Genomic DNA, 12,329 nt, shown 5'->3' on the forward strand with positions numbered 1-12,329 from the left:
ACGTAAACTCACTTGCACAAGAACTCGAACAATCGTAAAAGCAATCACTGTGCGCAGTGGTTAGCACACTGGACTCGCATTCGGGAGGACGACGGTTCAAACCCGCGTCCGGCCATCCCGATTTAGGTTTTCCGTGATTTCCTTAAATCGCTCCAGGCCAATGCCGGGATGGTTCCTTTGAAAGGGCACGGCCGACTTCCTTCATCGTCCTTCCCTAATCCGATGAGATCGATGACCTCGCTGTTTGGTCTCTTCCCCCAAACAACCCAACCAACCAATCACTGTGGAACAACAAGGATGCATCAGTTCGACACTCACTGTCAGAGAGTTTCCACAAGCGGTCGGCGACCAAATACACGTCGTACCATGAGACGACCGACCGAACGACCAACCCAGGTCGTCTCCACTCAAGTTACGTGTGTCTGCAACGGTCGGGCGAGTCTTCTCCGTCCTAAGCTGACTAGCTCCAACCCGACTCAACTCCACGTCCGTTCGGAACTCGGGGACACGGCGACCCGGGCGCACTGGCGCACGTCTAGGGCGACATACCTTCTAAAACCTACCGAGGAACTGTCGAATCGATGACTCGCAGAATCGCTGCTATATTGTGCTGCACAGGCGGAATAATTTGCTGTTCTACATTTACATCTACATTTATACTCCGCAAGCCACCCAACGGTGTGTGGCGGAAGGCACTCTACGTGCCACTGTCATTACCTCCCTTTCGTGTTCCAGTCGCGTATGGTCCGCGGGAAGAACGACTGCCGAAAAGCCTCCGTGCGCGCTCGAGTCTCCCTAATTTTACATTCGTGATCTCCTCGGGAGGTATAAGTAGGGGGAAGCAATATATTCGATACCTCATCCAGAAACGCACCCTCTCGAAACCTGGACAGCAAGCTACACCGCGATGCAGAGCGCCTCTCTTGCATAGTCTGCCACATGAGTTGGCTAAACATCTCCGTAACGCTATCACGGTTACCAAATAACCCTGTGACGAAACGCGCCGCGCTTCTTTGGATCTTCTCTATCTCCTCTGTCAACCCGACCTGGTACGGATCCCAGACTGATGAGCAATACTCAAGTGTAGGTCTGTAAGCCACCTCCTTTGTCGATGGACTACATTTCCTAAGGACTCTCCCAATGAATCTCCACCTGGCATCCGCCTTACCAACAATTAATTTTATATGATCATTCCACTTCAAATCTTTCCGTATTCATACTCCAAGATATTTTACAGAAGTAACTGCTACCAGTGTTTGTTCCGCTATCATATAATCATACAATAAAGGATCTTTCTTTCTATGTATTCGCAATAGACTACATTTGTCTGTGTTAAGGGTCAGTTGCCACTCCCTGCACCAAGTGCCTATCCGCTGCAGACTTTCCTTCATTTCGCTGCAATTTTCCAATGCTGCAACTTCTGTGTATACTACAGCATCATCCGCGAAAAAGCGCATGGAACTTCCGAGACTATCTACTAGGTTATTTATATATATTGTGAAAAGCAATGGTCCCATAACACTCCCCCGTGGCACGCCAGAGTTTACTTTAACGTCTGTAGACGTCTCTCCATTGAGAACAACATGCTGTGTTCTGTTTGCTAAAAACTCTTCAATCCAGCCACACAGCTGGTCTGATATTCCGTAGGCCCTTACTTTGTTTATCAGGCGACAGTGCGGAACTGTATCGAACGCCTTCCGGATGTCAAGGAAAATGGCATCTACCTGGGAGCCTGTATCTAATATTTTCTGGGGCTCATGAACAAATAAAGCGAGTTGGGTCTCACACGATCGCTGTTTCCGGAATCCATGTTGATTCCTACAGAGTAGATTCTGGGTTTCCAGAAATGACATGATATGCGAGCAAAAAACATGATCTAAAATTCTACAACAGATCGATGTCAGAGATATAGGCCTTTAGTTTTGCGCATCTGCTCGACGACCCTTCTTAAAAACTGGAGCTACCTGTGCTCTTTTCCAGTCATTTGGAACCTTCCGTTCCTCTAGAGACTTTCGGTACACGGCTGTTAGAAGGGGGGCAAGTTCTTTCGCGTACTCTGTGTAGAATCGAACTGGTATCCCGTCAGGTCCAGTGGACTTTCCTCTGTTGAGTGATTTCAGTTCCTTTTCGATGTCAGCCATGTCAAGCAGGTGGTGATAATCTTTGGTCCATCAGTTTATCGTAGTGTAACTTCGGATGGATATTTTTTAACACCCTGTAGAATAATCATGTTGACGTACGCATGCGAAAATAAGAGGCCATCATACGAGGTTGGCTGTAAAATAACGTGACTGACGCTGTCACAGTAGGCAATCGCCAAAGATGAACGACCAATAATTTTGAAGACTGAAACTTTCTCAGTCGAATGCGACATCTCTGGTGTCTGTAGACAAATCCGTATAACCGTGACCTTCGTTTGAATAAGAGTTGTTGTTTTATTTTGCCGGAAAAATAATAACTGAAATAAAACAGCCACGAATCGTAGTAAATTTTCAGATGAAACTTGAAACAAACTGCTACTGAATCCTATCTTTTACTAAAAGAAGTGTATGGCGAAGATTTTTACCACGTTCGCAAGTTTGTAAGTGGTTCAAGCGTTTCCAAGACGATCGAGAAGACATTGAAGATGACTCATCTCCGACGCCCTTAAACATCAACAACGGATGAAATTATCGAAAAGGTAGGTAATCTAATTCGATCTGATCGTCGGTTGAGTATTTGATCGTTTGTTGAAACTGCAGGAATTAAAAAAAAATTTGCGTGAGACAAATTTTGAGTAACCAATGTAACATGAGAAAAGTGTGTGCGAAACTGGTGCCGAAAATTCTTGCGATCGAACAAAAACAAGGTTGTGAAAATGTTTGTACTGACACTTTGATTACTCCTGGAAACATCCTAATTTTTTAGAAAGAGTGATAACACGTGACGAATCTTGGTTTTTCATTTACGATCCAGACGGCAAGCATCGGTCCGACCTCACAGAGAGTGAATCAAAAGAACAAATCAAGGTTCAAAACGATGGTGCTTTTTTTTCAAAATTCATGGAATCGTTTATTTCCATTGGGTTCCTGAAGATCAGATTATTTATCAGCATTGCGACCTTGAGGTTCTTGCTCAACTGCATGCGAAAATAAGAAAAAAAACGACCCGGATTGTGGAAGAACATTGACTGTTACGAGATTTCTAGCGAAGAACAGTATCTGAGTGTTAGACCACCCACCTTACTCGCCTGACCTGGTGCCAAAATTATGCTGCCACAGAAGTCTTTGGTCACTTACCTAATAGCATCAAAAGTCTGACAGATAGCCATATAGCATTTAAAAGGAAATTAAAAGAATTTCTTAATGGCAACTCCTTCTACTCATTAAATGAATTTTTGGATGTAGTAAGTGGGTAACTTCCCCAACCCTCACAAAAAAATTAAAAATATTAAATGTCATGTAATATTTTGTGTAATGTAATATCTTGTATAGACACCTTTTATTAACCAGACACGTTCCACATCATTACGAAGTGTCGTATTCAAGATCTATGGAACAAGTACTAATCTAATCTAGTCTAATCTAATCTCAGTCTGTTGAAACAGAGAAAGACAAAAGCGGCACAAAGGTACTCACACAGGAAGACTGCCAGTACTGCATCCTTCAATGGAAATACGCATGAAGCGTTGTAGGGATAGAGGAGGGAGTATGTGGGGGGTGACAGTAGCTAAATATGTACGTCTCTGAAATAAAATGTTTTACAGCAATAGTCCAATTGTTTTACAGCCACAACTCGTATGTTAGCGCCCAGTTAAAAGTGGAGAAATAAGCTATATCCGCGTGCTACCTGCAGCGGCTTGAAAATAGCGCATATTTGAACGTACTGTGGGGCTCGACTCAAGATACAGAGACAGTTACAAGAAGGAAGACTTCTGCGCCGGCTGAGTGTACGGTCTGCCCTGTTTGGTCCCTCTTCCACTGACTGCCGGTCCCTGCCTTCGCCAACGCTGCTCTGTTTTTGTGGCGAGTCCAATGGGCCACAGACTCTGCGCAGCATTTTTAAATTAAAACGTCAAATCCAGCGCAGGTGAATATTTTTTGTCCCTGAGAGTAGGAGACATAATTAAAATTCTATTTTTGTGGGGCCACGCTTTTTTCTTCCCCAGCTGCATTTAAACGAATTTTCTACTCCACAGAGGGAATAATTTCTGCACTTTAGCGGGCCCTCGATTCATTAAGAGGGAATGAAGTCCGCACAGGGTTGACTAATGGCGGCTTGTACCGCTGCAACTCATTAAAGCGGACTTACACGCTGTAATGTCTCTATGATTACCCTGACGAGTTGCGAAGCCTCTCAGCTCCGGCTCCGTAAAAACTGTTTTTGCTTCCGATGCGCTAACGTCGGGCTCTACCGGATGCCGGCGGAACTTTGCAGAAAGCTACACTTGTCATAGTAAACAAACGAAACGTTGCTGGTACTCTCCGCAGTGCGAAGCCTGTCGTATTTTCAATACGCCGTAGAACTGAATCTGTAAATGCATACGGAATTATTTCGCAATTTGTACGAGTGGACGTTTGCAGCTCGTGCAGACATCTTAAGAGTAATTTTAAAAGCAATTCAAAGATGTCTTTGTGAAGCATCTAAAGTTAACAGTCAGCAGTTACTTTCATATATGTAACATCTGACGACACAGCGTCTGTTACAAACACACTATGAGTATTTCGTCCATAAAGAACGGATCATTAGGGCTGAGACTGTTGATAACATAAATAAAACTACTTACTGCGTCAGTCACTTATTTTTTCACAACTTGTTTCGATGATTCTCACTATCATCTACAGGAGAAGTACTGTGTAGTTACACTGCTGGTCTCAACGAAGAGCACAAACACTTGTTCATAAATAATTACTATTAAAAACAGTCTTGATCACGATTTATTTAACAAGGTGACCGGTTTCGACCACTACTGTGGTCATCTTCAGACCATTGAGTAGGAACCCCTTCCTGTTGGAGAATCATGAGTTGTGATTCTCCAACAGAAAGGGGTTCCTACTCAATGGTCTGAAGATGACCACAGTAGTGGTCGAAACCGGTCACCTTGTTAAATAAATCGTGATCAAGACTGTTTTTAATAGTAATTATTTACAAGACATTGATCACTGCTGTTCCCGTAATGCATTCAAAAGTACTTCTTCATAGCAAAGACCAAGTGCAAGACAGGTTATGTTGCGTCTTTTGCTGGTGCTAAAATTGTTTTCTCAGAAAAGGCACTGTTAAATCTAAAAAAATGAGTTTGTAAGAAGGAAGTGTACTTACAAGGCGAACAAAGTGGAAAGGCTGCTGGATCCTGCAACTTCTTGCGTGTGCCCTGCACTGTATATTTGTTTACACTGTCACTTCAGAGATGTTATACAGTCGGAGATATGGGTTCTTAATTTGAGTATGAAGTAACGTTCAATTGCTGGAGTTTATCTATTATTATATTCTGTTAAATGTTTGAATAATTATAGGTAAATATAGATTTGTTTTCGTAGGGGGTACACCTTTTATCTTATCTTCTGTTTCCCAGACATGTCGCACTGAAGTTTCAGAATCGTCAGTGGGCTTTTATTTTCTTCCTATTAGACAGTAAAATTCCTCTTTACTACGTGTACACGTATAAGTTTCAATTTTTAAGACAGCATTTAGTAATCTGAAAAACAGACAGTTCCGTATATATATCTTGTTACCACCTTCTGTGGTTTCCCTGGGTGTTTTATTGCACTGTCTTGTATTCATTCAGTCTGTCATTTGCACCCGTATAGAACTTGGCATAGATGAGTTATTTTCTTACGACTGGGGATGTTACGGTTAGGCCTAATATTAACTAATCCTGCGTGGAAGATTCTCTTTCTGCGTGCGTGCTTGTGTGTGTGTGTGTGTGTGTGTGTGTGTGTGTGTGTGTGTGTGTGTGTGTGTGTGTGTGTGGGAGGAAAGTGGGGCCGGTGGCTGTTTTCTAATAGTTCTTTGAGGACAGACAACAGAGTTACGTTGAAGAGAGCTGTGTAACTATTTATTATTTGTTTTCTTTAACTGCGGCTTATTGTATTTGATAGTTTTTTCAGTTATTAGTTTTTTGGGGACTGTTACTGCTTTTGGGAATTTACAAGATGTCCGACGGGTTGCAAATGGCAAGCTGTGTAAGAAGACTAGTACAATCAAAAACCAAAAACATAAGCACGCAGGAACACCACAACATGTGGTAACAAAGTATATATACAAAACTTTGCTGTTTTTCAAATTTGTAAATACTGCCTTAAAAACTCAAATTTATATGTGTACAAGTAGTAAAGAGCGTTTTTCCTGTTTAACAATCCACTGATGATGCTGAAACTTAGCCAAACATGTTGGGAAATAGAGGAAAATATAAAATTTTGTTTTTCTCAAGGCGGAACCCCTCCACAATCAAATCTATTTGTACGCAAACATGGACAGAAGAGCTTCAACCTGTAGATGATTCTGTACGATAGGTATGTCTTTATTTTATTTTAAATAATGTGTCGATGGGCTGTAACAGAATATGGACGTTATCCACGTGCACATCGAAATCTTGACTTTGAAGAGAATGTTCTTTGTAACGTAGAAGAGAACCCGACCACGAGTACTCGAAACATTGCCCATGTCATCGGCCCCTGTATACCACATGGATCAGAGCTCACTGGCTCCGCTGCATGAGTACTGTGAAGCGGGAAATTTGAAAGCAATCCGATCTTCATACTTATTTTACATCCAAACGGTTCATTGCCGTACATGTGTTCCTCAGCAGAACTTTGTCTACTGAGCCCCTGTACAACTTCTACAAGCCACTAATAGGAACACCCTGTATACTGATTACTATTTTCATTTATTTATCAAGTTGTGTGGTACAGTGAGCACCAAAACTGTTTGGTCACTAAACGAGCCAGCAGCTAGTTCACACAATTCTGGTGTTAAAAGTAATAAAATAACTGGAGAAAAACTGAGAATAATGTACTATTAAATAATAGAGTACAGAGACCGCTTTTCAACTACTGCAACTAACCTATCATACGTAATATAAGGAATATGCCAGAAGGAAGCCTTTCAAATGGTTGAAATGGCTCTGAGTACTATGGGACTTAACATCTATGGTCATCAGCCCCCTAGAACTTAGAACTATTTAAACCTAACTATCCTAAGGACATCACACACATCCACGCCCGAGGCAGGATTCGAACCTGCGACCGTAGCAGTCGCGCGGCCCCGGACTGAGCGCCTAGAACCGCTAGACCACCGCGGCCGGCGAAGCCTTTCAACTTAATCTGATGACTTGGGGTTTAACATTCAATTTTTAAAGTTTTTTTTGAAGCATATTGAAAATGAAACCTGATAAATGGAGCACGTATTTTTGTACGGTGGTTAAGGAAGTATTCTCCAAGTAGAAATAGTTCTTCCGTCAAACGTTTACTGACTGCGTATTTCTGTTTCTTCGGAATGAGTGAATATTATGAACCAAAGTATTCTCAAAGTGCAAATAGTTTTTGTGACAAGTATTCAATGAATACATATTTCAGTTTCCTTCATTGTCATCAATAAATCCCATGATGGAGTATAATTATGTTCAAGCATGAAAGAATTCCGAGACTTGTGAACAACGGCCTAAATGGTGTTAGCGAGCTGACACCGCAGATCTGCCTGATTTGGTTAATGCACAGAATTGCCCCATAGTAGACTGGAAGTAAGCAAAGCAAACAAACCTTCGTCTTTCAGTGTCACAGGTAGTGGAGATTATTCTTCCAGAGTAGATACTAGGAATACTCATGATTCTGGAAGTGATACATGTAACAAAAATTTTCATCTCTGCTGAGTCCTAATAATCGAATGGTCGTTATCTGTAACTGTTTGACCGAAGTAGGACACTAAAATTTCGCTTTTAAAGTGTTTCAGGTCAAAAACTCTATACACTGCATTACGTTGCAGCTGAGCATTTAACTGATGTCTGAAAGTAATATGCTGAATTTAACAGCTACTCTATTGCTGGAGCACTTCGTTATTTGTTGTTTCTCTTATCTACATCTACATCTATACTCCGCGAGCCACCTTACGGTGTGTGGCGGAGGGTAGTTATTGTACCACTATCTGATCCCCCCTTCCCTGTTCCATTCACGAATTGTGCGTGGGAAGAACGACTGCTTGTAAGTCTCCGTATTTGCTCTAATTTCTCGGATCTTTTCGTTGTGATCATTACGCGAGATATATGTGGGCGGTAGTAATATGTTGCCCATCTCTTCCCGGAATGTGCTCTCTCGTAATTTCGATAATAAACCTCTCCGTATTGCGTAACGCCTTTCTTGAAGTGTCCGCCACTGGAGCTTGTTCAGCATCTCCGTAACGCTCTCGCGCTGACTAAATGTCCCCATGACGAATCGCGCTGCTTTTCGCTGGATCATGTCTATCTCTTCTATTAATCCAACCTGGTAAGGGTCCCATACTGATGAGCAATACTCAAGAATCGGACGAACAAGCGTTTTGTAAGCTACTTCTTTCGTCGATGAGTCACATTTTCTTAGAATTCTTCCTATGAATCTCAACCTGGCGCCTGCTTTTCCCACTATTTGTTTTATGTGATCATTCCACTTCAGATCGCTCCGGATAGTAACTCCTAAGTATTTTACGGTCGTTACCGCTTCCAATGATTTACCACCTATGGCATAATCGTACTGGAATGGATTTCTGCCCCTATGTATGCGCATTATATTACATTTATCTACGTTTAGGGAAAGCTGCCAGCTGTCGCACCATGCATTTATCCTCTGCAGGTCCTCCTGGAGTACGTACGAGTCTTCTGATGTTGCTACTTTCTTGTAGACAACCGTGTCATCTGCAAATAGCCTCACGGAGCTACCGATGTTGTCAACTAAGTCATTTATGTATATTGTAAACAATAAAGGTCCTATCACGCTTCCCTGCGGTACTCCCGAAATTACCTCTACATCTGCAGATTTTGAACCGTTAAGAATGACATGTTGTGTTCTTTCTTCTAGGAAATCCTGAATCCAATCACAAACCTGGTCCGATATTCCGTAAGCTCGTATTTTTTTCACTAAACGTAAGTGCGGAACCGTATCAAATGCCTTCCTGAAGTCCAGGAATACGGCATCAATCTGTTCGCCAGTGTCTACGGCACTGTGAATTTCTTGGGCAAATAGGGCGAGCTGAGTTTCACATGATCTCTGTTTGCGGAATCCATGTTGGTTATGATGAAGGAGATTTGTATTATATAAGAACGTCATAATACGAGAACACAAAACATGTCCCATTATTCTACAACAGATTGACGTAAGCGAAATAGGCCTATAATTATTCGCATCTGATTTATGACCCTTCTTGAAAATGGGAACGACCTGCGCTTTCTTCCAGTCGCTAGGTACTTTACGTTCTTCCAGCGATCTACGATAAATTGCTGATAGAAAGGGGGCAAGTTCTTTAGCATAATCACTGTAGAATCTTAAGGGTATCTCGTCTGGTCCGGATGCTTTTCCGCTACTAAGTGATAGCAGTTGTTTTTCAATTCCGATATCGTTTATTTCAATATTTTCCATTTTGGCGTCCGTGCGACGGCTGAAGTCAGGGACCGTGTTACGATTTTCCGCAGTGAAACAGTTTCGGAACACTGAATTCAGTATTTCTGCCTTTCTTCGGTCGTCCTCTGTTTCGGTGCCATCGTGGTCAACGAGTGACTGAATAGGGGATTTAGATCCGCTTACCGATTTTACATATGACCAAAACTTTTTAGGGTTCTTGTTTAGATTGTTTGCCAATGTTTTATGTTCGAATTCGTTGAATGCTTCTCTCATTGCTCTCTTTACGCTCTTTTTCGCTTCGTTCAGCTTTTCCTTATCAGCTATGATTCGACTACTCTTAAACCTATGATGAAGCTTTCTTTGTTTCCGTAGTACCTTTCGTACATGATTGTTATACCACGGTGGATCTTTCCCCTCGCTTTGGACCTTAGTCGGTACGAACTTATCTAAGGCGTACTGGACGATGTTTCTGAATTTTTTCCATTTTTGTTCCACATCCTCTTCCTCAGAAATGAACGTTTGATGGTGGTCACTCAGATATTCTGCGATTTGTGCCCTATCACTCTTGTTAAGCAAATATATTTTCCTTCCTTTCTTGGCATTTCTTATTACACTTGTAGTCATTGATGCAACCACTGACTTATGATCACTGATACCCTCTTCTACATTCACGGAGTCGAAAAGTTCCGGTCTATTTGTTGCTATGAGGTCTAAAACGTTAGCTTCACGAGTTGGTTCTCTAACTATCTGCTGGAAGTAATTCTCGGACAAGGCAGTCAGGATAATGTCACAAGAGTCTCTGTCCCTGGCTCCAGTTCTGATTGTGTGACTATCCCATTCTATACCTGGTAGATTGAAGTCTCCCCCTATTACAATAATATGATCACGAAACTTCTTCACGACGTTCTGCAGGTTCTCTCTGAGGCGCTCAACTACTACGGTTGCTGATGCAGGTGGTCTATAGAAGCATCCGACTATCATATCTGACCCACCTTTGATACTTAACACAGATTATTTCACATTCGCATTCGCTAATAACTTCACTGGATATTATTGAATTCTTTACTGCTATAAATACTCCTCCACCATTGGCGTTTATCCTATCCTTGCGGTATATATTCCATTCTGTGTCTAGGATTTCGTTACTGTTCACTTCCGGTTTTAACCAACTTTCCGTTCCTAATACTATATGCGCACTATTTCCTTCAATAAGAGATACTAATTCAGGAACCTTGCCCTGGATACTCCTGCAGTTTACCAATATTACGTTGACTTTTCCTGTTTTTGGTCTCTGAGGACGGACGTTCTTTATCAACGATGATAATGTCCTCTCTGGTAAGCCGTCAGGTATTTTATCGTTTCGCCCAAGGGGGGGTCCCTCTAACCTAAAAAACCCCCGTGTGCATGCCACACGTACTCTGCTACCCTAGTAGCTGCTTCCGGTGTGTAGTGCACGCCTGACCTGTCTAGGGGGACCCTACAGTTCTCCACCCAATAACGGAGGTCGATGAATTTGCAACCATTATAGTCGCAGAGTCGTCTGAGCCTCTGGTTTAGACCCTCCACACGGCTCCAAACCAGAGGACCGCGATCGACTCTGGGCACTATGCTGCAGATATTAAGCTCAGCTTGCACTCCGCGTGCGATGCTGGTTGTCTTCACCAAATCAGCCAGCCGCCGGAAGGAACCAAGGATGGCCTCAGAACCCAAGCGGCAGGCGTCATTCGTTCCGACATGTGCTACTATCTGCAGCCGGTCACACCCAGTGCGTTCAATAGCTGCCGGAAGGGCCTCCTCCACATTACGGACGAGACCCCCCGGCAAGCACACCGAGTGCACACTGGCATTCTTCCCCGACCTACCCGCTATTTTCCTAAGGGGCTCCATAACCCGCCTAACGTTGGAGCTCCCTATAACTAATAGGCCCGCCCTCTGTGACTGTCGGGACCTTGCCGGAGAATCGGCCACTGGCCCAACAGGCGAGGCATCCTGTGGTGGCTCGGAAACGATGTCATCACCACTAGGAAGCACCCCGTACCTGTTGGAAAGGGGTAAGGCAGCTGCCACGCGGCCAGATCCCACCTTCGCCTTTCGGGCAGGCACGCGCGAGCCCACCACTGTCCGCCATTCACCCTGGAGTGATGGCTGACCGGTAAGATGCTCACTGCCGGAAGACGCAGCGACATCAGGGGTTCCATGTGATTCCAAGGCCACCGAAGTAGGCATAGGTCTCACCACAGTTGCCCCAACGCCACTACGAGCCGACGCCTGCGCCTCGAGCTCGATGAGCCTAACAGACAAAGCCTCCACCTGCCCCCGAAGAGTGGCCAATTCTCCTTGCGTCCGCTCACAACAACCACAGTCCCTACACATGACTATGTTTACCCTACTCTATACGGTGACAAATTCCCAAGATAATCTTCTGATGAGCTGCTCTGATAATCAAGAAACACTCACTGAAATACGAGACGCGAAAACTACGCTAGGTTTTCCCAGAAAAACTATTTAAAAGCTAAGCGCAGCAAATAAGTACAAAAACGCTTTATACAAACAGTACTCGCTGCTGCTGGTGCTCTCGCTCTGGCTGTCACAAGACAACTGCTGATTCAAGTGACTAGTGGCTAACGGCCGCGAAACAAACAAAAGACGGTTTTAGGGCGCTTTCTGTTCTAAACGATCAAGAAAACACTAAGAAATCTAACACGAAAACTACGTAAAGTTTTATCAAGAACTGTTAGTTACTATGCAGAGCAGATAAACACAAAT

Source organism: Schistocerca serialis, chromosome 1 (genome assembly GCF_023864345.2).
Source record: "Schistocerca serialis cubense isolate TAMUIC-IGC-003099 chromosome 1, iqSchSeri2.2, whole genome shotgun sequence".
In the NCBI taxonomy this organism is placed as follows: Eukaryota; Metazoa; Arthropoda; class Insecta; order Orthoptera; family Acrididae; genus Schistocerca; species Schistocerca serialis.